This window comes from Callionymus lyra, chromosome 16 (assembly GCF_982586985.1).
Source record: "Callionymus lyra chromosome 16, fCalLyr1.hap1.1, whole genome shotgun sequence".
Classification (NCBI taxonomy): Eukaryota; Metazoa; Chordata; class Actinopteri; order Syngnathiformes; family Callionymidae; genus Callionymus; species Callionymus lyra.
In genome coordinates, this window is record NC_141833.1 from 905,479 (window position 1) to 931,322 (window position 25,844).

The window sequence follows — 25,844 nt, forward strand, 5'->3', positions numbered from 1 at the left end:
CTTTTATCACCAACCAGAGTGCACAGATAAAACCTACACTGTCCGGAGAGGAACATAAGATCTCCCAACAGAAAGTACCTTGTGTGTTTCCTGATTGCAACTCACTTAGCCATCAAAAAGGCATCACTTTTACTGCTTCTCAAACAGCTAACCAGCGTTAAACCATCACCCCATATTCTGCTCTGAGTCACACATTTCACAGATAAAAAAACACAAATCACAAATCATCATAGCTGTCAAGTTTAAATCTGCATCACCCGCTGTCATTACATGGTAACATGTTTCAAGCATGGAATCCTCATTACTGCATTCATCTTCAAGTCGCTCAACAGTCCTACCTTTCCAAGAACAGTCTACTCTGCTCACATTGATCCTCCTCCTCTCTGCACTGCATGTCTTCCTTCGCCCTTCTTTTCGCTTGTCTATCCCTCCATCCCAGCCAGTTGCAGCAGAAGGCTGTTCGCACATAGTTTTGTTCGAAGTTTTTGCCTCAAAAGCCATTTTTTTCTCGTCACCATTGATCTTGTGATTCGCTGAAATCTGTTTTCCTGTATCTTAGATTTGTGTTGGATAAACCATAAAAAACCTTGATTTAGCTCCATAAAGATGACCTATGTCAAGACCCCATCAGGGGGGAATATGAAATTGTCATCTCGAACAGAGGCGCATGATTTTTACTTTGTATGAGTTAAGGTTGATTCAACAAAACGTGGCAATGATTGGAGAAAATTGCATCTGTACCGCTATGATTCATATTTAGATGATTGTCTTGATGGAAATCGAACTGAGTCTGACACAAAACTTTAAGACTATGTCGACAAAACTAGTCTTGTAATTGTCATAGATGATGATTATCAAATACAAACCACACACTTGTGAGTTGAAAACACATTTAGTTATGGTTTCATTCAACAGTGTGAATTTTTTTGTTATCTTTAAAGTGTGAGATTTTGATTTGATCCAGCACTCGCTATTTTTATAAGACGTTTATTTGATATCAGGATATACTATTTTATTATCTTAGATTAATTATATACATTCAAGCTGATAACAAACTAATGATAATATATGAGAAGAAATGCTCATTGTTTATAAAAAAGAAGTGCATCTCTGAAACTTTCCTCTAGTCATCATTTTTAGTGCGTCACACATTTAATACAATAAATATGAAATATGATGACCCTTTCAAAATGAAATGACTCAAATATAAAAACATATTTTAACATATAGACCACTTCCTATTCCTCTTCTGAGGGTTAATGGTTTTCATTTACAATTCGCATTATTTTGACATCATTTGTATTGGTGAGGCCAGTGTGAAGCCATGAGACTGTGCTGAGCTCTACATTGTATTTGTTTTTATCATCGATACAGCTATGTTTCTGGTCCGTTTGTGTAGAACGGTTCTCGGTCACACATGTACGAGGCATTTTGTCAAAACCTTTTTATATCCTCGAGTATATCATCCGTAAGTTCTGATACTGAACAGTGTTTGCTTGGAAATTAACAAACTGATTTGTGATAACTGTCTCTTTAGCCCGATGCCCAAGAGTCTGGGTTTTGAGCAGGTAAAAGTCAGCTTTTTATCAGTTGAAATTGAATGAAATTTAATATTTATTTCGCTATCACGCAGAATGACTTTCATCACTAGAAAAGTGTGTCCAATCACTCCTTCTTTTCTCTCTGCCAGACAACAAGGAAAGATGAGGAGGGCAGTGTAATCATCGAGATTGATGAAGAGCTTCAGATATCCTCATTCAATACTGCACACACACATCAAATCACATAAACAAATAGAGAGTGCTGTGTTCACACTCCGAGCTGATTGCAACAGTGATGTATAATACATGAGCTTTCAACGTTCATAAACATGTCTCTCCAGGATCAGAGCCATTACAGTCGCTCAGGCCCACCGTGGCACCCTGTTGGGCGCACACACACACAGTGTATTGACATATAATGACCACTCAGACCCACTAACATATGGTCCAGGGCAGGATGGAGTCATATAAGCTTCATCATGAGAGAGAACGGTTCATCAATCCACGCTAACGGATATTCTCTTGGGAAGCCGCGTTTTACGCACGGACGTAAACAGAATCACAGCGGCTTTTCAACTCAACACACACCGACCCAACGGAGCTCGGTTACGACACCCACCGATCCGTGCATGGAAAGGACGCAACTAGGTCGAGCTTTTGAGGCGATCGGGTTCTGATCCCGCTGGGAAGTGGCGCGGGGGGAACCCGCGGGACACGGCGAAGGCTGGACGGTTTTTAGTCGCGGGATTTGAGCCTGTACGGACGGATAGAAGTGCGCGCGCCGTCTGCCCCGTGGACGCTCACCAAGCCCGTCCGATTTATCCACCGACGTGACAGGATGTTTTGTCAACCGTGACACCGAACACACACCGGTACACGTTGTTGTTTTAGAATCGATGCCGGGATCGATCGCTGTATAGACGGGAGATCACTGAGCGACAGACTCGCGGTGCGCCGGAGGACAGGTCCTCACTCACTTCTAAGGGAACATCCTCCATCATCTCAGAGACACTTGTCTCGGACTCGTGCTGGACATTTTACGAAATTACGTAAAGTCGTTCTTTCAACGGAACTCCTTCAAAAACACTCTAAGGTGTAGATGATGCCGGTTAGAATTGACCAATAGATCATCTCACGTTGAAAACGAGCAGTTTAAAAAATGTTAAATTTACCTGTCGATGTCAGTGTCTGGTGCGCGCGTCTGGTCCCAGACCCCGATCAACTGAGTCCAAGTAAGATGAACGCGCTACACAAGTCTCTCTTTTCCTCTGTCCGTGTGCGCGCGTCTGAGTGCGGGAGAACGAGAGAGAGAGAAAGAGAGGGAGAGAGAGAGAAAGAGAGAGAGAGAGAGAGAGAGAGAGAGAGAGAACAGATTAATCAAACGCTAAAAACAAAAGTTACTTCAGTCAAAAAAAAAGTTGCATCAATAAAAAATAATAATAATCATTTTAAGCAGAACTTGGTAGTTTTTTTTTTTTTAAAACATCTTTTTATTGATTTTCAGATATTAAGACATACATTTTGAAACACACACACACAAAATAAGTAAAATAAAAGGTAGAAAGAAAGATCCCACCCCGCGGTCTCAGAAATCCAGACCCCCACCCACCTCTTCGCACTCAGGGCTTGACAAAGACAGATGAATAAAATATAACAATGGTGAAAACATTCTTATATATATATATACTGTACATACACATAAAACGAATCAACTCAAAAAGGAACAATGATGCATAATAGTATACATTGATACAAACAGACAAAAACAAAAAAAAACAAAAGAAAAAAACAATACTCCATACATATGGCGGTAAAAAAAAAATATAACCCAAACTGTTAAAGTATTATGTAAGCTTCAGAACTTGGTAGTTTGTAACCGTTATATAAAATAAAATATTTCCATAACTTTTGTGATAATACATTGACAGGTTGAATGACACCTACGATGCTAATGATGCTTTTGCAATGTTCATGCTGGACTACAAGTAAGTAGTTTCAAAGTTTCCATGCTCAAGTCAAAATGGTTATGTTAGCTATAGGATATTTGCATGGTAGCCATTTATTACACTATGTTAGTTCACAGTTCCACACTGACACGACCAGCCACACACAATACTAAACAGTTCTCTTAAAAAAACAATACAATGCTTGAAAACCATAAATATAAAGTCGAGCTTAATATTTTTTTTCCTACTATAAAAAGATTAGCAATACTGAATCACTTTGGAAATATAGTGTCAGCTTCTATGTTTATGACAGTAATTACTTTTCTTTTGATTAAATATTAATGAGAGGCAGGGATATGTCGAACACATTTGTTTTCGGGCTTATGGGTCACCTTGATCCAGAGACTGCACAAGGGTGAAACACCATGGAAAGTCTTACAATGTAAAAGAAAAAAAGCCCATGAGGATTAATATGAATAAAATAAAATGTAAAATTACATTTTCAGAAACTGATAGAAAAGCTTAGTGTTCTGTATTTTGTTTAAATTATCAAAATCAAATCAAGGCACCAACAGCACTGCCACTCAAATACTCAATAAAATTGACCAAAACAACTGTTTTGCTCCTTGCATTATTTATTTTGGTTTTCAGAGTAGAAAAAGTGCCTTCACAGGCAGCTGTGCTTACTGGAAAGACCAAAGGAAATTTTGACCCTGCTCTGCCTGACTGCATTCACCTGGACTTTCCCTGATATTTTTCTTCTTGGAGAAGAAATCAGAGATATCCCCTTGCCTCCCTTTCATCCTATAGTCTACATTGAAAATGGCCTGTAAGCCATTCAAAAACTTAAAAACAGTGCTTTTGGAAAATTTAAGTTCCCAATCACCATTGCTTGCGGACTTGCAGTTTGAAAGAAGGATGTTAAAGTTAAGATGTAATGAACTGTATCATGTAGAAATGTGTATTATATCTTTTTTTTTTAGCTTGCCGAAAATAAATATTTTCAGATTTTGATTTCAGTTCTGTACCATTTAGTCTATTGCTGAATAATTAGGAAATTGAGTAGTTCATGAATAATGTGTCTAATATATGCAAAGAATATGGCATTAGAAAGTTAAAAGAGCAGACTAAGAGAGAGGAAAAAGTAAATTGTGATTGTTGGTTGTACTGTGGTGATGTTCATGCACTGCTTGAAGAGAAAAAGATAACATCCGAGATTTGGCCTCTGCCTGAATACAAACTATTGCAGTGCAGATTCAAAATCAACGACAACGGTGGATCAAAATGATAAAGACACAAATGTCATCATTACAATTAGTATCCATAATAACAAAACAAAACCACAGGAGTATAAGACTCCAAGTGTTCAAAAACAAATTGTTCAGTTATTTGATTTGGCACATTATCCAAATGAAAAACTCAGAATAAGCCAGACAGGAATGGTCTTACTAAATGCCTGTCTTCAAAATATGAGAGAACAAACGTTGTTTTAAAAGAAAGCAGAGAATGGGATGGTTGGAGATTGCATTGTTTGCAGTCAGAGTACAGTACAGTTCATGGTACCTCCCTGTAACTGAACTGAAAAAAGCTCCTCCATTCTGTATGATTTTTTGGCCTCCACCTGAGGTACCAGGTACCTTGACATGTACGGAAAATAATGGTGCTTCGATTTGAAAAGAAAAACAAGAAAATATTGTGGCACCAAAGCAGCAATATAGCTGCTTCTCTCATGACATTCAAAAACAGGCTCTACATTGATCGGCAAGGACTGAAGGAATGATGTTTCTGTGCAATGTTTGGATCTCAATGCTGTAACTTCATCCTGAATAATACTACCCCGGCAGTAAGATTACCAAAGCCATGCAAGGTCTCTGCCTGCGGACCATCGATGCAGCAGTTAAGAAACATTTCCCCAACTTGCCACCACTCTACATACAAAATACAGGGTCTCTTTGAAGCAGATTGTATCAGGGAATGGAAAAAAAACAATCTCCTTGGGGATGAAGAGTCTGATGAAGGAGTCAATGAAATTTTTATGGTTTAAATCAGGGTAGAGTTGGAAATGAGGGGTCAGTTACAGTCTCAGTGTGGCGCAGGTCAAACAAAGGTAGATACTACTTGATAATAATACAGCTTGGTTTTTGCCTTATTTTGGCAGGTATTTGATCATGAACAAATTATGATGAGAAAGGGAATATTTTTCTCCCTAAAATATGTTAATTATGAAATACAATCATATATAATTTGTTACTTCAGTCTGCCTTTAGCAGGGGAATCTTGTAGTACTCTGAAAGCACGACCCAGATCTGTATTGTATGTTGGTGCTTTGATCATTCATTTACTTTAACTTGTTAAAGTTTTCACTCTTCTCCTTCTCATCATTTTGATCGCTCATCAAGTCAACTTTTCCTTTTAACAAAACCATTGTTTTTTTTTTTACTGCACGTACCATCAAGAGACATGGCAGTTATGTCCTGGAAAAGAGAAAGAGATAAGAGAACAAGCAAGGTGATCAAGGATGTAAAAGTGAAAATACATGTTGAAGGTGTGGATACATATGCAGTTCACCCATACACAATTTCACTTATTTTTCATTACACAAAATACAAGTATAACCATTTTTTTCCATCCCTGCAAAGGCAGCAGTTATGTATATAGGTTTATGGTGTGAAGTGGATTAAAAACAATTACTTAACTTTTAAATGTATTCATTCAGTTTCTCCCTCTGAATCTTCTATTGGAGTGACCAAGGGGCTGGAGCCTATCCTAGATTCTTCAGGCAAGTGAACACAGAGTTCGCAATTAACCTCTCTCCCTGTGGGCAGGAAGCAACAGTAAATCAGGACCAGAACCTCCCGCCACAACAACAGTTTCTTGCCCTCAGCAATAAGACTCTTGAACACAAACTTATAACAACACACACTTTATGCATTTAAATCAGTATAGCGTACATAGCGCAATCATTTATTTTTATTTTTCTTTAAGATGAAATGTTTAATGTTGCACAAAGCTACCAAAACAAATTTGTAATTGGTGGAACCCTGCACTGAAAATGGCAATACAAATAATTGATTCTGATTCTGATACACTGTGCTAAGGAAAACCGAAGTGCCCTAAGCCAACACCTGAAAGCACAGGGCGAACATACAAACCATGAAACAGCAACCTTGTTACTGTGATTTAGTCGTGCTGAAGTTAACCGTATGTCCTGATTTACTTAATTGATGAATTAAAAAATATACCTTTGATCTGAGTTTTAATATCAGTTATCCTGTTTAGGCTGTTTTTAATTGAAAAAACACAACCATATAATGTCACAACCACTGTAAAGAATTTCTTGTTGTTATGAAGTCATAAAGTGCAGAGAATTGGTCAAGAAAGGTGAGAGTTGTCAGATTATTGGGATGTTGCCACTAAGTAACAGGATCTCATCATGATACACATCAATCATCGAAAGGCACCAACATAGGTTACACAATTTACATTTTAAAGTGGTATATTTTGGAGGTTAACTTCTAATGACCAATAAGAGTGTTTTGGGCCTACTTCTGGTGCCCAATAATAGTTAAGTTCTAATAGACAGATATGTATATTGCTGATTCCTTTACTTTAGCAAGATGCACTCATGGTGCAATTTTACTAAAGTTGAGGAGACATTTTAGATTGACTTCTCTGCATCTCAATCAACCTTCAATTGAAATAATTGGTTGACTTAAGGCGTGAGAAGGGTTCTCAAAATGGCTGTCCTGCACATCAATGAATGGAATGACAAGACAAGATCAAGACACCAAACCAACAGACCACTTTAATGCGGAATGGGATGAGGATGTTTTGTTTGCACAATTCGAATTGCGTTTGTCGGATCTTCCAAGCTGCCATTGAGTGAATTTAAGGAAATGTGGAGAGACACTCTCCACACTTGAACTGGTAGCAAAAACAGCGACACTGACTTCCCACCAGAAAGTGAGCTGAGGAGGGAAAGCTGAGGAAAGGAATTACACTAAAATGAACAGTCCTTTTTTCAAACAGTTTAGTTCTAAAACAAAAAGAGCATCCTGCTGGGTGTGTCACTGCATAATTAAGCATAAGAAGTCCTTTCAAGATGAAGATATTATAAACTGAGGCTTTAGTTAAAGCAGCTGTTTCTGGATTTTAAATCGTTTTTATTTGTGCTGAACTATTAGCTTCCCTATTCTCTGAAGTCTTGTACACCAAGAGTTTGAACATCTGGGTCTATGACTTGACCTGAGATATTCCAGGTACTCATGTTAGAGACAGCCAACTGTAAAGGCCTATAAAGTGACCTGATACTGAAATAATGATGATGTTGCATTTGCATTGCTTAATAAATGAATGACATTGTGAATGCAAGAGCTGTGACTACTTCCTGTGGTCCTCTAGTTTTTTGTGGCCAATCATTTCTCAACATAACAAACAAGATATACTCTTTAATCAAAGCTCTTCACTTATCAAAAATTACAGTTAAATGGTTCTGTGAAGTTACGGCTGAGGATTTGACACAGCAGCTTTGAAAAGATGTAGCACACTGCAGGGTTTCTCACTGCATATAAACAGAAGTGATATAGTCCTGTTCTGCATTTTTATTTCAGATATGGGTACATAGGAGGAGTTATTAACAATGCTGCCCATGAAAAAAAAAGTCCTATTGCTACTATACTTTATATAGAAAACCCAGCTCCTTGTGTGTAAATTATATCAGTCACCACCCACGATGCTGGGATAATTAAAGAGGTTTGTTTGCCAAGTGGAGGCAAGACAATGCTTTCCCCGAACTCCTTAACTACCACTGCATAATACATTAACAAGCTCCATGTGATAAAATCCATCTATTTATGATCAAGGTAGAAAGGGTAGGCATCCCTAAACTAGACAATTACTTTTGGATACATCAAATCAAGAATAAACCATTATAATGAATGTTCCTTGAACTTGTGTGGTGATGACGATAATGACTTGTGTTGATGATTTCAATAAAAACACATTATACAGTATATTTAGTCCTCAAAATCTACTCCATCTACATTTCCGTATTTTTAAGCTTTAAATAAAATGCTTAGATCTAAAACTGTAAGCCTGCTTTTTATTTATTAAGGGAATAGTAAGAGGCATGAGGAATACCAAAGCTTAATGCTTCAGTCATCTGATGTGTATTTCAAGGACACAAAAAATTGATCAAGAGCATATAATGGAGCCACTATTAGATCCTGCTATCATAGCACAGTGCTTGATCACAGCTCCATTTCCCATAGCAACTTTGCCAAATGTTATCTTTGATGATGTTTCTAGCCATGTGTGAAAGCAAATACCTAGTAAACTAGGTGTATTCCATGTAAATGTAACAAATTAAGATGACCCACTCTAATCTTAACTGACCACACCAAATGTGATTTTATAGAATTGCCACCAGTTTTAGCCTTAAACAATGATACAAGTTCCTGCAAATGGGGCAAAAAGGTCTAGTACATATAGATGACCACACTTATTTTATGGATTTCTTCTGCCAGTCCTTGTGGGGCTTTGTGGGGCTTTGTGGGGTTTATTGTTGAGATTTATATAAAGCAGATATGAGAGTAAAAGCAACACAAAGTATGTCTCTGGCAATCAGGAATGGTAATAACATTTGCATAATACACTCTAAAATAGCACTCTACTATACAGCTTCAGTGCCGGAGTGCATTTCTTTATTAATACTTACTGAAACATTCAAGAATCCTTTATTGATCAGGGCTAAGCTGTTAATAGATTTTGGATTGCTGGGCTTTTTAACCAACAGACAGTAAATTAATAGAACTTGTGTTTCAATTGTAAATTGTTTTTCCATCCATATTCATAAAGGCTCCACACATTTCAAGAAGACTCGCCAAACCCAGCTTTTTAATACATTTTAACTTTAACTTTATCCATCATTTTAACTGAGAATGCCACTCTGTGCCCTTTCAAATTGTATCAGTATAAAGCATCAGCTGCCTTATGAGACCTCATCATCCACCACCAGTGTAATGTAACTGGCTACAAAGCTGTATGACATGACAGGGTGTTAATGTGACAGACCCATTGAGGTATTTGAAGTATGTGCAAGGGTTGCACTTTGATGATTTCTTACCCGCAGAATAGTTGTCTCTGCTTAATTGAGACAGTGAAGCCTGTGGTCTATTCCAAAAAAAGGGACGTATAGTGTCTTTAGTAGTCCGAATCATAAAAATGTTTATTGACATTGATGTGGTAACTAAACTGATACAGATATGTTTATAAAAAAAAGAAAAACTTTCTAACGAAATTAAAAAAAAAAAAAAAATTGTTGACATACCTATTTGGATATCAGGTTGATTTAAAAGAAAATAGAAGGTTTTTAGCATCAAGAGTTTGGAGAGACAGAAGTGTAAGAATGGAATTGATTAAATTGCGTTGGAACTTTTGAAAGATAGAGCAATCTTATAAGATTTCCGGGTCATGGCATTCAGAGTCTCTCATTATATCAATTGAAATTTGCATTTTTTTAATCTACTATGACAAAATATCAAGTCTCTACGGCTTATCCAAGATCGGGTCGCAGGAGTAGCAACCAGAGCCACGAGGCCAAGACTTGATTATGTGGTTACTAAAGTGAATACTCACACAGACGAGTAACGTGTGTGCTAAAGACCTGCCTTGCTGAACGAGTTGAGCCGCTCCAGCATATCTTCAACCTTAGTCTACGGCTGGGGAAAGTACCAACCCTAGGGATGACTTCCTGTATCGTTCCAGTCCCGAAAAAGATCCAGCCGAGCGAGCTGAACGATTACAGACCGGTGGCACTGACACAGCTGTTGAAGACACTGGAGCGGCTGTTCCTCAAACATCTCAGGCCACAAATCAAGAACGCACAAGAAAGGCTGCACTTGGGCTACTGGCCCGCGGTTGTAGAACAGGGGTCGGCAACCTTAAAAACTCAAAGAGCCATTTAGACCCATTTACTACATGAAAGTAAACCCTGGGAGCCGCAAAACACCTTTGACTTTAAAAATAAATATCATTCCATAATGTTCACTTTCTCTGTTTGCCTTTATGCTATATATAAATAAACTATAAATACAATGTTAGTTAGTGATGAAAAGTTTTGGCAGTTTTGGTTATATAAAAGGTAAAGTGAAGGATAGGTTTTTCAAGCATTATTGGAAAAGCGCTATTGTGGGGATTTTGTGTTCCGGTGAACCGACCCCTCCCAAGTCTCGTACGTGGTGGTGATAAATGAGGACAGACACATGGATGAGTTTAAGAAAAATGCTCTTTGAGTGAATTATGCAAAAGTCAGAGACAAACTTACGTGAACACGGGCGCTAGCAAGCAGAGAGATCTATCGCAGACATCTTCGAATGCCAGAATGCAAAGATCTCACAAAATGGTGGATCTTTATAGTAGAATATTCAGGTTAACGCCTCTAGTCAATAGTACATGTAGGATTGGTCAGTAACTGTAAACACTTGATTCTAAGATGGCCGCCGCACGTGGTCGTCGTGGAAATTTACCAAAGGTAAAAACAGGGAGAAGTCCTATCTACTAGAGAGAAACTATTCCCAGTGACTTGCTGGCCTGTTGTGTCTTTCAGTGTGAGTTCTCAAACAGGTTCACACAGACTCGCTGGGAATCTGGGATTGTTTAATCTTTCTGTGTGTGACCTGACCTGTGGATGAGAACCTGAGTAGTTTGAGTTTAGTTTGGTTTTAGTCAGTGAATGCAATGCAAGACATTGATTATTTAATATGAATTAAATATACAGTGAAACAAGTGACTATTTGAAATGTGTGTTAAATCTAGATGATTGATTACAGTAAAGTTGTCATTTCCTTACACTATGAAACATTTTAATAAAATTCCCACATTTATACTTTTTATTTTTAACTCAGTGAGCCGCATTAGAGTGCTAAAAGAGCCTGAGAGCATGCGGCTCCGGAGCGGCGGGTTGCCAACCCCTGGTGTAGAAGATGCCATACTTCACCTCCTGCATCGGACCTACTCTCACCTGGATAAAGGAAGCGGCTCAGTGAGGATCCTGTTCCTGGACTTTTCTCGTGCCTTCAACTTCATCCAGCCTACTCTGCTCTTTTCGTGGCTGGACAGTAAACTGGACTGGTCCTGCAACACAGACCAGGTGTATAAGAAGGTTCAGGGTAGACTGTACTTTCTGAGGAGGCTCTAGTCTTTTTTTTTTTTATTTAAAATCTGCAGGAAATTCCTCTGCATGTTCTACCAGTCAGTGGTGGCCTGTTTTATGCTGTGGTGTGTTGGGGTGGGAATGTGTCCAAGAGGAGTGTCAACAGGTTGGACAGGTTGATCAGGAGGACTGGCTCTGTGGTTGGCATGAAGCTGGACTCACTGGTGACAGTTGCAGAGAGGAGATCACTGGACAAATTACTAGCAATCATGGATGATGAAAGTCATCCTCTGAACACTGTCATCAGTGAGCAGACAAGCAGATGGAGTCCAAGAATGCTCCTTCCCAGATGCAACACTAATAGACTCAGGGACTCATTCATTCCTCGTGCTAGGCTGTTTAATTCTGAGTTTGGGGGCAGGAGTGGAGTGAAAAGATGATGTTCCATGTTAATCTTTGTATTCTTTGTCTTTGTTATTTTATATTTGATCTATGTTCTTTATCTTTAGACTTAGATTATGTATTCTTGCACTTTCTTTTTATTGCACTTTGTTCTTGTTTTTTATAAATCTATCGTCTGTGTTGCTGTGTGCTGGCTGGAAAAACAATTTCCGGAATTTCTTGGGAAATCATCAAATTAACAAAGATAGTTTTCCGGGTAACATAAATGTAACATTTTTTGTAGAAATTCTCATTAAATCTTCACTTAAGTAAGTAAGTAAGTAAGTAATTTATATTTATAGAGCGCTTTTCCAGACTTCCAATTAAAGCAATACTCAAAATATACTAATACTAAAAATATATACTTAAAAGGTCAAGATAACACTGAGACAAACACAGGAGTTCCAGAAAATCAGGTTTAATTAACTCAGATTTTAACAATCCAAACTAAAATGCATGATGTACCGGCACACCTTCTATACTTACAACGTCATTATCAACTCAATTATGTTCCAGCAAAAACCTTATGCTATAAAAAGGTATGCTGATCAGATAATATTTTTTCTTCAAGATGGTTAGTGAGTCTTGTGACTTTATTGTTTTTGTTTATTTTTGTTGTTGTCGTAATTTGTTAATATTGTTTGTTATACTGTCATTAAGAATGAATATTGAAATAGTGATAACCTCTAATCTTATTAGTGTGAGTCCTTGTCATCCTTACACACAACACACTATAGCACCTCTACCGTGATTATCATGCATGCGTGAAGGATTGCTGTTACTGCACTTCACACCGTGTCCCAAATTATTAAGCAAATTGTGTTTAATTGTTATAAAGATAACATTTTTTGTTTTTCAATAGAACTCATGGACGGTATTGTGTCACAGGATTTCTTTGGATCACTGAAATCAATCTCAGACACCTGTGGCCAATTAGCTTGACTGGTGATCCCAATAAAGGAAAAAATACTTATGAAGGGCTTTCCACATTATTAAGCAGATGACCATTTCCAGGCAATATGGGAAAGAAAAAGGATCTCTCGGCTGCCGAAAAGCGTGAAATAGTTCAATGCCTTGGGCAAGGTATGAAAACCTCACATATTTCAGGAAAACTTAAGCAGGATCATCGTACTGTTAACAGTTGTGTGGCTGATTCAGAGCAGACACGGGTTCCTGCAGATGAAGGCACAATGAGGAAGGTTTCTTCCAGACAAAAAAAAATTCTTAAGAGAGCAGCTTCTAAAATGCAATTACAAAGTATCAAACAGATATTTGAAGCTACTGGTGCCTCTGGAGTCCCACGAACATCAAGGTATAGGATCCTCCAGAGGTTTGCAGATGTGCGTAAACCCATAAACAATGCTCACAAGCAGAAAGGGCTGCAGTGGGTCCAGAAATACATGAAGACTAATTTTCAAACAGTCTTGTTCACTGATGAGTGCCGTGCAACCCTCGATAGTCCAGATGGATGGAGTAGTGGATGGTTGGTGGACGGCCACCATGTCACAACAAGGACACGTCAGCAAGGAGGTGGTGGAGTCAGGTTTGGGGGCAAGATCATGGGGACAGAACTGGTCGGCCCCTTTAAGGTCCCTAAAGGTTTGAAAATGACGTTTGTAAAGTATGTGGAGTTTCTGACTAACCACTTTCTTCCATAGTACAAAAGAAAGCACAGTCCTTTCCATAAAAAAATCATCTTCATGCCCCTTATCATCCTGCATGGAATACCTCTACATCATTGGCCCCCATCCTCCCATGACCTCAACCCTATTGAGAACCTTTGGAGCATCCTCAAGCAAAAGATCTACGAGGGTGGGAGGCAGTTAACGTCCAACATCAGCTCTGACTGAGGCTATTCTGACATCCTGCAAAGAAATTCAAGAAGAAACCATCCAAAAACTCACAAGGTCAATGGATGCAAGAATTGTGAATCTGCTATCACATAAGGGTTCCTATTTTCAAATGTAACTTGACCTGTTAAGATGATTTTCATTAAAATAGCATTTGATTTCAGTAACTATGACCTCCTAATGCTGCAAATTAAAAAAAGAGAGCATTTTAAGTTATTCACAACCTATAAAATGTTATAAAACTCTGTCGTGCGTAATAATTTGTGCATTTTAAGTTGTTATTCTTGAAAAAAATACAACTATCGTTTGAAAGTTTGTTTAATAAAATTTGAATTCATTAAATAACAGTTGAAGACTTGAAAATTATGCTGACTTTCGTGGATCGACTCTTGAATTTATGATGAAAATGAAAATCTAAGAAAAATATAATTTGCATAATAATTTGGAACATAGTGTACACCACCTGAAACCTTTTGAGGAAATAGATAGACAGACAGACAGACAGATGGATAGATGCAACTTTATTGATCCCTGTGGAGCCTGAGAGAAGACGCATGTGTGACCATTAGTGGTAAAATAGAGCCACCACTCTGACTCTATTATAGAATCACAGCAGTACAAGGCCAGAGCAGCCGGCCAAGCATGAAAAGGACTGATTTATCCAGCCGCGAGAGACTGTGGGAGAGCAAGAGTCAGAGAAAGGGAGAATAAAAGAGACGGGGAAACATATGTGTACTTGCCTATTCGCTTGCCTCATAATCGTATAGTGTCTAATAAGAACACAAATGGGTTTCAGGCGTAGCTTCGAAACATTTGTCCTCTCGGCTGCCTCTGGCCATTGTTCACCATTGGCTAGAAGAGCAACATGGACACACTGTTTTCCCACACGTGTTTGGCATTACAACTCAATTGCAGATCCAGATGGGACAAACTCAAAAAATAAGTCATCCCTCTGTCAAGCTCCTCAAGTGTGCAGACAACACCACTCTGATCGGACTTATATCAGACGTAGACGAGTCCATCTACAGATCAGAGGTGGGTCAACTAGTGACCTTGTGCGGTGAAACAACCTGCAGCTCAATGCTCAGAAGAGTGGAGATGATTAAGGATTTTTGGAGAGTTCCACTTTGTCAGTTGAAAATTCCAACTCCTTAGGTATTGTGGAGTCCACCATCACCTCCTCGATCGCTGTGTGGTACACTGCTGCAACAGCTACGGACAAGAACAGACTGCAGTTGATTATCAATTCTGCTGATTGGCTGCCCTCTTCAATCTCTGCAGGAACTGCACCTGGACATTGCAGCCTGCAGGCAGGATCGTAGATGACCCCTCTCACTTAACTTCTCACGTCAGGCAGATACATGTGTTTAGACATTGTTACACTAGCTATGAACTTCACCCCCATTTTGGAAGAAAAATGTGTCGGTTCCACTTGAAAATTGCTACTACAATTATGGATTGTAAAAAATATTGACTGTATCTAACTAGACTTTATATGTTTCAAATGCATTCCTTTCACTGTCCACCTTATGATTGTTACTAAAATTGTTTTCCCTTTGAAAAATTTCAAGTAATATTTTAATTAAAATTTATTCAAAAAAAAATTCCAAATTCAAATTTTTTCACGAGAATAGAGAGGTCAAAGTTGAGCTTCCTGGTTGTGTGTGTGTGATGATGGTGATCTACACGGCAGGAACGAGCTCTGAGAGTTGTTCAATGAAGTCAAGAACACTTTGTCTACGTATTGAGTCCTTCACACAAAAACAGCGGCCATTACAGTATATATTACCCCTTAACGCACCTGAGGTCGCTGTAATGTTGCAAGAAGAGCGTCGGTGTTAACCAAAGTCGAACTGAAACATTTCGACAGAGCACATCAAGGGCCGTGTATGACACAAAACGCTTCTATCAGTAGGCACATTATGAATTAATCCATATATAACAGAGTTTGTATTATAAGGTGCACTGTGGGTTTTTTTGAAAATTAAATGCTTTTTAGTGTGCCTTATATTACCAAAAATATAGTAAGTCTACTTTGCAGGCCTGTAATGTTATTGTATATGGTATAATGTATTTTAATAGCTGACCTTAATTTACTTCCTTTCCCAAAGGGTGCACGTAACCTCAATCCCGTCCCCTACAATGCTTCGTACATGAGACACAAAGTCCACATTGAACAGACTGACAAAATTGGTCATGTTTGGCATGACAGCAGTAATGTTGTTGCCTGTGCAACCATGCCTGTCAAAAATAATCTCACGATCTATGAAGATGTTTACAGATTAGTGCACTGCTTCTCAGCCTTTTTTGCGACTCGTGCAGATGACTGGATAAAATGTATTAGCTGGGAAATAAAATGAGGACATGGGCTTAAGCCTCACACTTCCACAGCAAATTTGAAAATCAATCACAATTATAGTCTTCTACATATTTCCGTTGCACAATTTATTTAGTCATCTCAATTAGAAAAAAAAATCTTAATAAAGTAAGTAAGTAAGTAAGTAATTTGTATTTATATAGCGCTTTTCCAGACCAAGGTCACAAAGCGCTTAAACAATCAAAACAATACTCAATAAAATATGTACTTTAAAGGTCAAGATAATACTGAGAAAAACACAGGAGTTCCAGAAAATCAAGGAAAAGCCTGCCCGAATAAAAATAGCTTAAGATGTTTCTTTAAAGGAGTCAGTAGACTCCATCAAGCGCAAAGAGAGAGGTAGATCGTTTCGGAAGGTTAGGAGGAACAGCCTAGAAGGATTTCTCTCCTCTGGTCCTGAAACGTGTACGAGGAACCATCAGTAGATTATGATAGACAGACCTCAGAGCCCGAGCTGGGGTGTAAGGCTGGATCAGATCAGTGATGTGAGGAACCTGACCATGAATAGATCTGAAAGTAAAAACCAAAATTTTAAAGTTGATCCTAAAAGAAACTGGAAGCCAGTGAAGAGTTTTAAGTATTAATAATAAAGTGATTGTTCACCCAAAATCAAACTTCACTCATGTTCTATTAACCGGTATCAAAAGGTATCTGTTGTATTTATTTATTTATTTATCATCCTGTTACTGAGGGAGACCTTAAATTCCTGCCATTGGTTTTTTTCATTCCCATATATACTGCTTAAGAATAGGTCATACTTAAAAAGTACAGTATACTGATAAATAAGGAAAGGAATTTGTACAAACTCATAAACACACACACACAAACCCTGGCCTGGGTCATATATCTGTAGTCAGTATTTTTGTAGTCTAATCCCTCTCAGGTTTCTAGTTTTTTCTAAAACATTTTTTTGTTTCATACGTTTTGGATGAAATGGTATTCATCCTCTCTTGGAAAAAAAATATGTAGAATAATAATTTCCTCATAGTCCAAGTCATATAGCATCATTTACCTCTGTTTCAAGTGTGCCTCTGATCTCACTCGTTTTCAAGGGCTACCTGGCTCTTCGTCTTACCCCTCTCCCTTCATTAAAAAGAGAATTGGGATATAACTCCGCCTAACAGGCACACGCAAAACGGAGGGGTAGGGCTAAGATCTAGGGATAAGATGAGAATCGGAACTGGGCCTAAGTGAGTCTTCCAACTGATGTCTCTGTAACCTACAGACCAAACACAGCCACTACTGCACTAAATATATAATACTATAGTCTAGCAAATAACATTTAACAGCAGAATTAGGATGTAAAATTGTTTAAATTGTGTCAACATGGCCCAATCACAAAACATAAAAAACAAAAATTAAATGACTGATGTGTCGGCCTCGTTACGACAATTATGGCTCCAATATACGACTGTACTTAAAATCCTGATCATGCCTGATCCTGGTAGAATAAGATTATAATGTTGAATATGAGGAAAAAAGTGTCTGCTTGGTTTAAGCATGTCAGGGTAGACCAGAAAAGGGTTGTTGTCACTACTCCAATCACAGAGCTGCTCATTTGCATTCTTCCCTCTTCCAATAGCCCAGTGACTGTGCCTGCCGATTGCAACCCTCCTTTCTGTGTTTATCTTCTGTTGTGTCTGTATATTTTTGTCGGATCAATCTGCTTCTACAGTTTTCTTTCCTAGACCATTTGTATTTGTAATTTGTGACTAAATACCTGGACTTTTCTGAAAACAATCTCATAAATTCGCTTCTGCATAGTCTCAAGGAAGTTCTTAAAAGGTACAACAGTCAGATAAAAGTCTGCGTGTGTGCCATTGCAGTTGAGGATGATCCCGATCTAAGCTCTTGTTTTTTGGGGAATCTGTCCGCCACTAAGAAAAAAGAACCAGCAGGTGGCAGACTCCATATGTATAAAAAAGGCCCTCCCATATAAAATCCCTTAGATATTCCTCTGCAACCAAAGTCTTTGCAGATTTCTACTCTTTGACATCGTAGTTTTGTGCAGGAGTGGCTAAATATCCTGTCTTTAAGTAGAAGAACTCACATTTCTCCGATCCTTAAAACTCTTCACTGGCTTCCAGTTTCTTTTAGGATCAACTTTAAAATTCTGGTTCTTACTTTCAGAGCTATTCATGGTCAGGCTCCTCCTTACATCACTGATCTGATCCAGCCTTACACCCCAGCTCGGGCTCTGAGGTCTGTGGATCAGAATCTACTTATGGTTCCTCGCACACGGTTCAGAACCAGAGGAGAGAAATCTTTTGAGGCTGTTGCTCCTAAGCTTTGGAACAATCTTCCTCTCTCTTTGCGCTTGATGGAGTCTACTGACTGAGTAGGTCACTTCCGCTTCCGGTGAGCCTTTGATCGGCTGCTTGAAACGTAAGCTCCTGCAATAATTGCCAAAAACAGTCGTTTTAACGACTACTTGTCCGGATTTTATGCTCATATCACTTAAGATATCTCTCAAGCATCTCGGATCTATGATCGTGATGCTCTTCTCAAAATCAGAGAGTCGATGGAGGACTTCACTCGCGACAGTTACCAAAGTCCGGTGAACGTGTTTCCGGCTCCGCTTCTCATCGACTCGGACTCTGTGGAATATCGTTTGATCTCTCGAGTACCGGGCGATTTCCACAAGGGATCGAGTCGGGCTGGAGTTCAGGTCAGGATGAGACGTGCAGTTGCGATCGCTCGGAACAACTCTGACGTCATCGAACGTCATCGATGTTTGATCGACATTCCTCTCACTGTGTGTGACGACACATCAGCGCTGCCGTCTGTTCAGACCTCAACGAAAGGTGGTAAGATTTTTTCATTTCCTCTCTTTAATTCGACTTTTACAACCGAGTTGAACTTCAGTGACAGCTGGTACCCACGTGACAGCTGTTCGCTTCAAAAGATCCCGCTCTGCGCGCCTGTCAGTGACGCGGCGTCGTCAGTGACGTCATCGGTGCTGAATGTGGGACTTCTTAATGTTCGCTCCATTACTAATAAATCCTTTATTCTTAATGATCTTTTCACAAGAGTTAATTTGGATTTATTATGTCTTTCTGAGACTTGGCAGAGAGAGGAAGAGTTTATTCATCTGAACGAACTCTGTCCAGTAGGGAGCGCTGTCCTGGGGAAGCCTCGCCTCTCTGGTCGTGGAGGAGGTCTTGCTACTGTTTTTAGAGAGAGTTGTTCTTGCAAAGTGATTCAGACACAGGAATTCACTTCTTTTGAGTCTCAGATGATCTTGGTTGGTTCTACAAGACCTTTCTATTGTGTGTCAATCTACCGTCCGCCTGGTCCTGCGGTGGTGTTCTTGAAAGACTTTAGTGACTTCTTATCTTCCATTATTCAGATGGAATCTGTTCTTATTCTTGGAGACTTTAATCTTCATGTTGATGACGTCACATCTTGTTCTGCTAAAGAACTTTTACTTTTACTGAAGCCTTTAATTTTGAGCAACATGTTTCTGAACCCACTCATCAAAAAGGCCACATTTTAGACTTAGTTTTTACTCTTGGCCTGAACATTTCTAATGTATCTGTACATGATGTCCATCTGAGTGATCATTCTCTTGTCTTGTTCAACCTGGACTTCATCCCTGAACCTAAGCCTTTGAAAGTTAGGTCTAAGAGGCGTGTCATCTCAGCCGATACTGCAGACAGTTTTTCTGCTATGTTTGACCGTCTTTCCTTTGATGACTGTCCAGATGTGGACAGTTTGATTCACTGTTTTACTGATCATTGTGTTGAAATACTGGATCAAATGGCACCTGTTAAATCGAACTTGAAAATTCAGAAAAAACGGTGCCCTTGGACAAATGAAGATCTCCTGAGTCTGAAGAGACTTTGTCGAAAGACTGAGCGTCTCTGGAAGTCTACTAAACTTGAGGTGCACAGACTTCACCTCAGGGATCTGTTGACTTCTTACAATGAGATGGTAGAAACTGCTAGATCTGATTACATCAGAAAACTGGTAGCAGCAAATAGGAAAAACCCCAAAGTTTTGTTTGACACGATTAATTCTCTCGTGTCTCCTGCTCCTCAAATCACGCCGGTCTTCTGTGAAGCTGACAGCAATGCATTGTTGAGATTTTTTATTGACAAAATTAAATTGATCAAAGAGAAAATCTCTCCCCCTTTGTTGGGAACCCCTACTGTCTCTGAGCCCATCTCCTCCTCTTGGTCATCCTTCACTGCTGTATCTTTGGGTGATATTTCAGCACTAGTGAACAAGATGAAACCCTCCTCTTGCTCAGATGACGTCCTTCCTTGTAGGCTTTTTATCAAAGTATTTGATGTAATTGGCCCCTGGGTTACCAATATGGTGAACCTCTCCCTTTCCACAGGGGTTTTTCCCAATGCATTTAAACATGCCATTGTGGAGCCTCTGCTCAAAAAACCAGGCTTAGACCCAACTGACCTCAGTAATTTCAGGCCTATTTCTAAGCTCCCTTTCTTGTCCAAGATCTTGGAGAAGGTGGTGTTCGAGCAGCTGTCTTTGTTCCTGGATCAGAGCGACATCCATGAGAAGTTTCAGTCTGGCTTCCGTAAACATCACTCTACGGAGACAGCTTTATTGAAAGTGTCCAGTGACATCATGATGTTGGCTGACTCTGGTAAATTCACTGTTCTGGTTCTCTTGGATCTGTCGTCAGCCTTTGACACAGTTGATCACCAGATCCTGCTGAGAAGACTAAGGGATGAAGTGGGACTGTCTGGGTCTGTGTTAGAATGGTTCTCATCTTACCTTTCTGGGCGCAGTTTTAGTGTATCTGCCAATCAAATGAGGTCTGAATCGGCAGATCTGTTGTGTGGAGTCCCTCAAGGTTCTGTTCTGGGTCCTTTATTGTTTTTGCTGTACTTGATTCCCCTTGGTAAAATCATTCAGAGATTTCCAGATGTTTCTTATCACATTTTTGCTGATGACATCCAGCTCTACTGCTCTTTTGACCCAACTGAGCCCCAAAGGCTGAACAGCTTAGTCAATTGTTTGCTAGAAATCAAACAATGGCTGAGTGAAAACACTTTACAGCTTAATGTGGACAAAACTGAAACTCTGGTGATTGCTCCTGATGATAAGATTCCAGGGTTGAGTCAGTACTTGGGTGACTTAGGTCAGTCTGTCAAACTGAGCCTGAGAAACCTGGGTGTTGTATTTGATAAAGACATGTCTCTTGTTCAACACTGTAGAAAACTGACCAGAAACTGTTTCCTTCAACTGAGAAAAATCTCTAAACTTAGGAAAATGTTGTCACAACATGATCTGGAGCTTGTAATCCATGCGTTTGTGTCTTCTCGTCTGGACTATTGTAACAGTTTGTTTTCATGTCTTAACAAGAAGGAGCTGTCTCGTCTGCAGTTGATTCAGAACTCTGCAGCGAGAATTCTGACCCGCTCAAGTAGGAGAACTCACATTTCTCCGATCCTTAAAACTCTTCACTGGCTTCCAGTTTCTTTCAGGATCAACTTTAAATTTCTGGTTCTTACTTTCAGAGCTATTCATGGTCAGGCTCCTCCTTACATCACTGATCTGATCCAGCCTTACACCCCAGCTCGGTCTCTGAGGTCTGTGGATCAGAATCTACTTATGGTTCCACGCACACGGCTCAGGACCAGAGGAGAGAAATCTTTTCAGGCTGTTGCTCCTAAGCTTTGGAACAATCTTCCTCTCTCTTTGCGCTTGATGGAGTCTACTGACTCCTTTAAGAAACATCTTAAGACGTTTCTATTTGTTCAGGCTTTTCCTTGAATTTCTCGAACTCCTGTGTTGTTCTCGGTGTTGTCTTGATCTTTGAAGTATGTACTGTTTTGAGTATTGTTTTGATTGTTAAAGCGCTTTGTGACCCTGGTCTCGAAAAGTGCTATATAAATAAATATTACTTACTTACTTACTTACTTACTTACTTTAAGAATCATCTTAAGACGTTTCTATTTGTTCAGGCTTTTCCTTGATTTTCTGGAACTCCTCTTCTGTTATCAGTTTTATCTTGATCTTTAAAATATATACTTTATTGAATATTGTTTTGATTGTTTAAGCGCTTTGTGACCCTGGTCTAGAAAAGCGCTAAACAAATAAGAATAACTTACTTACTTACTTACTTTAAATGCACTCGCTTTTTTCATACTTTGTGTGCCCGGCAGTGTGTGGGTAGTGTCAAGAAACACTTTAACTTTTGTTGTTGTGCTTGTGAAAGTCTTTCCCACGTGTGAGAAGCATGGAGGTGACCGTTCTGTCAGGTGGCCGGAATCAACAGATTTATGCTTTGTTCACCTGAACTATGGGCATATTGTCGAGGCATGTTTGGCGTGTCTGCATCATTTTCTTGCCAAGGAAGCAAAATCCCAGTCAAACACCACATCATTGTCCCTAATTCTGGTTACTCGATTTAGAATGATTTGAGGAAAACACTGTTACTTTCTTCTCAGCTGAAAAGTAGAGCTACGAGGGGGAGTCAGGTCCTCTTGTCTCTACAACGCTCGACTGGACACTTCAATGCATTTCCCTTGCTTAGCTGACTCTGAGTCCGGAGTTGAATTTCTAGTCAATGTCAGAAGCAAATTCTCAGAGTTACATGCCCCTGTGAGACTGAAGAAAACAGTTTGATTTTTGGTGGTTTGGAAGCGGTAAAGCACAGTCCCCCTTCTCTTTCAATACTCTCCCTTCTCTTGGTTGGTGAGACATCACTGAGGCTTCAATCGGTATGAACTTGTATCACAGGATCTATGTCGTAACATATGCAGAACGTTTCTGTTGTGACCTGAATATCAACCCTCTTGTTGTCCATCTTAATGACTTCACCAACACAATGTTTGTGGTTTGTTGAATTCATTAATTCCCTGTTCTTTACGGTTAAGATTAAACCAGGAGACGTTTCTGCACATCAGCCTTGTGGGGCAATTCATCGCTAATAACCCCAAAAATGTTACTATAAGATGGTTGTTGAAGGGTTTCCTGATTCAGGAGACATTGGATATTCCCACTAATGTTTTGGATAAAATTGTATTATAGCACATTGTTAACCCAGGTCCTTTGCCAATTTTGTACGAGGAGCCTCTAAAGGTGATTGTGATGGCATTCTTAGCCATTTAGATATATCTTCTCCAGGTCAGAAGAGGAAGCAATTGTTCAAAGAGTGTTATGAATGATGTTGGACAGCTGGATTATCTGGGAATCGCAGTAAAGAGTAGACGTGTCCATGTCAGCAGTAAGTCGGTTGAAGGTTCTGTGCTCACCTCCCTGAGGCCACTTCCAGCCCATACGCCACCTGTCCTCTGGAACTTGAAGGTCAGAGACATAAGCTGGCACTGTGATATTTCCAGGAGCTCCTAGCTGAAGCTAGACTTTTATGAAAAGAATCAGCAGAGCTTTTCTTTCATCACAGTGTTCCAAGTTCTTCTGGAACTGGCTGAAGCCAGGATTGTTATGAGAAGAATATATTTTAAATGAGTAATAAAATAAAGTTTTAACTATCTGTTAAGAATAAGTACCCTCTAGCATTAATTGACCCATCGTTATATCCCCTTAAGCAAGCAGTCATTTTCACCAAGCTGGACCTCAGAAATGCTCATCGTCTGGTTTGAGTCAAGGAAAGGGATGAATGGAGAAATGCTTTTAAGATACCCCACAGCCATATCTCGTTATGCCTTTTGGTCTAAATAATGCAGTTGAGGTGAATTCCTTATACTTAAATCTCATGCTACGAGTGTGTGGAATATCTGCAGATTCAAGACGTTGTGTTTAGTAACTTGTACTCGTACAATTGGAAAATATAGTCAACGAGTCTTCAAATATGCATGCATACCTTCTGGATTACAAGTATGCATATGAAGTTATGTCAATGCTACTTAATCGTACAATTACAGATCTCATGTAACGGCTATGTGGGACTAAAGCACCTGTTCTAACTTCATACCAATTTCATATTCAGATTGGAATATATGTAAGATTTCTTATCCACTGAACATGTCTGGGGAACTTTAAGACAGCAGTGTATTTTTTGTTATTTCATGGCAACAAGCTCCTCTTTGAAAACCTTTCCATGTTTACACTCAGGGAATCTGGGTTGTTTTAGCCCATGCTTGAATGTATGTGGCTCCACCAAAACAACGTTTTTTTCAGAATGATAGATGAATCCATTTTCTTAACCCCAAATTAGGATACTGTATGACAATAGCACCAAATAATCTGAAATAACCGAGAAAAAAAATCACAAGTAAACGATTCAAAAATTATTAAAACATTCATTTTGTTTTCTTTTCAGAATAATTCGTGTTTTCTTTATTTCAACTTGTTTTTTGTATGAGATTAGCTAATGTTGGTGCTTACTTCGTGGTGCAAACCAACCAATTATAAAGTAGTCTGTGAATTCATATAAATAATGAATACATACGTTCATTGGCTTATTAACAGGTTTTTTTCTGACATAAAGAATGAAGCGTAGTACGAAAGTGTTGCGTGTTACAGATATGAAAACCTGCAGAGCCTTCCAATGTAGGAGAAAACAACAAACTTTGGTGCAAACCTAAGTATTAGACTATAAAAGACAGATCTTTGATGTTGACTGCTGAGTTTCTTTACATTCTTTAGGACCCTCTTGTTCAACAGCATTTTTTCAACTTGGTAAGCTGGCATGGTACTACAGAATGTGTTCTGTGAGCAGTGTTAGTGGGTGAAACATGGTGTGAATAAAAAAAAAAGTAGGATGTTAAGGTGAACATTAAATAATATTATTACAACAACAAAAAACAAAAAACACGGGGTGGCACGGTAAGTAAGTAAGTAAGTAATTTGTATTTATTTAGAGCTTTTCCAGACCAAGGTCACAAAGCGCTTAAACAATCAAAACAATAATAAATAAAATATATACTTTAAAGATCAAGATAATACTGAGAACAACACAGGAGTTCCAGAAAATCAAGGTAAATCCTGCACAAATGAAAATATCTTAAGATGTTTCTTGAAGGAGTCAGTAGACTCCATCAAGCCCAAAGAGAGAGGAAGATCGTTCCAAAGCTTAGGAGCAACAGCCTAGAAGGATTTCTCTCCTCTGGTCCTGAACCGTGTGCGAGGAACCATCAGTAGATTAAGTTATATTTACATGTCATGTAATTAACTTTTTAGCAGTTACTTAATCATAAAAAAAACCATAGAGTCAATTCACAATCATCAATAAAGAGTTTATTCACTGCAATGACTGCCCTCTTCTGCTTCTCAAGGTATTGTTTACGGATTGGAAAGAGGATTTAGCTTGGGCCTGGATCTCACAATGATTTTGTGCCACACATTACTTACTTACCAACTTACTTACAACAGATTTCTCTCTCATGCTTGACATTCACTTTTTTTCAGCTGGACTCCTTGTTTCTTCACCAGTTCTCTTTGAAATGCGTTATTGACCTTTGCGTTTCCTTTCAGTATTAGAGTTTTTTAATACATTCCTTTACTTAATTGAGCTATTCCGTGGTTGCTGTTTTTGATTATTTTAAAATTATATACTGATGTTGTTTTTTTTCTTTTAATGATAGGAGGCCGCCATATTTT

At 39.0% G+C, this 25,844-nt stretch overlaps 1 protein-coding gene across 1 annotated transcript in view; it reads right to left on the minus strand.

Moving 5' to 3' along the window:
* The window catches only part of cdh24b (cadherin 24, type 2b), a 197,532-nt gene extending 194,359 nt beyond the window's left edge, over positions 1-3,173 (minus strand). Inside the window, exon 1 of the mRNA XM_087810345.1 lies at positions 2,714-3,173. The gene's annotated coding sequence lies outside the window, so the exon portion shown is untranslated. The remainder of the gene's footprint in view (positions 1-2,713) is intronic.
* Positions 3,174-25,844: the final 22,671 nt, after the last annotated feature.